The sequence below is a fragment of the Theropithecus gelada genome, chromosome 9 (assembly GCF_003255815.1).
Source record: "Theropithecus gelada isolate Dixy chromosome 9, Tgel_1.0, whole genome shotgun sequence".
Lineage (NCBI taxonomy): Eukaryota > Metazoa > Chordata > Mammalia > Primates > Cercopithecidae > Theropithecus > Theropithecus gelada.
In genome coordinates this window covers 96,141,737-96,142,856 of record NC_037677.1, presented here as the reverse complement: position 1 = coordinate 96,142,856, position 1,120 = coordinate 96,141,737, and the positions used below count along the sequence as shown (strand labels likewise).

The following is a 1,120-nucleotide window of genomic DNA, read 5'->3' as shown; positions in this document are numbered from 1 at the left end:
TGGTGTTTTTGCCTTGGTGTTCCAATGAATTGCTAGAGTATGTGTCAAGTTCAAAGCATCTGAAAATTTCAAGTTACAGCTTACAAAAAGTACATACCATAGGTTAAGTAGGCGCCTGATATTAGGAAGATGAATAATTCATCTAAGTGCTGTATATAACAGCAGCTACAAAAGTTGCTTTATTCAACAAACTTTGAGGGAACCGTGGTACTGATAATGAGAAAAGTTAAACAAATAGCAGTCATCAAATGCAATTTCTTCACGTTTCATTCTAGTGAAGTCAACCAATGACGACAATGGTATCTTGCTTACTCATCTAACAAATAATTTACCTTTAGAAAAATATAAGGACAAAAAGGTAAATGTAAAGCCCTGCAGAGATGAAATCCAACAGTTTTTCTGATTATTGAGGCATCAAATGCCTGACATTATATGTAGAGGTATCTTGATATTGTGTCATAGGTTTATCGGCAATTCCACAAGTTCCTACTCCAACTTTGCCAGTCACACTCTCAGGTGAAGCAAAAATACTCCTCTTTGCCTGGTCTTTTTTGCTTTTGGAATAGGCTCTGTTGTTGAATTGTTGCCATTTCACTTTCTGGTCCTCTCTTTCCTGCTCAAGTTCTTTTATTCTCTGAGCTTTTTTCAAAGCCGCCTTCTTTTTATATTCATGCTGCTGGGCAATCATTTCTTTTTTTGACACGGGTTTGTTACCACTGTCCTCCTTTGCCTTCCTTCCTTCTTCTACAGGCTTGAGGTTCAACAGTCAAGTCACTTCAGCATTGCCATAACCAGCAAAAGTGATTGCAGCGTTGCCATTTTCTTCATCTATCTCTTCAATCTCCGCTTCATAACACTATCCATCTTCACTCCAGATTGCCATACACTTGTCTCCTACTTTCCATGAATGAGTAGGTTGAGTAGAAGCAAAACTGTCTGAACTTGCAAGCATCTCAGAAGGTTGAGTTGACAGAAGGTCTTTGGTTAGTTCTATAACTTCTTGTAAATCTTTCTTCAAGTTTAGCAAATCTTCATTTTCTCCATTTCCAGATAATGCAGCTTCAACTTGCTGGAGCTGAGCTTTATAGCTTGCCAGCTGCTTTGCTAAATCCTCTGACAT

General features: G+C 38.2%; 1 pseudogene; it reads right to left on the bottom strand.

Annotated features, from left to right (window-relative positions):
• Nucleotides 1–353: 353 nt before the first annotated feature.
• Nucleotides 354–1,120, bottom strand: LOC112632050 (annotated as a pseudogene).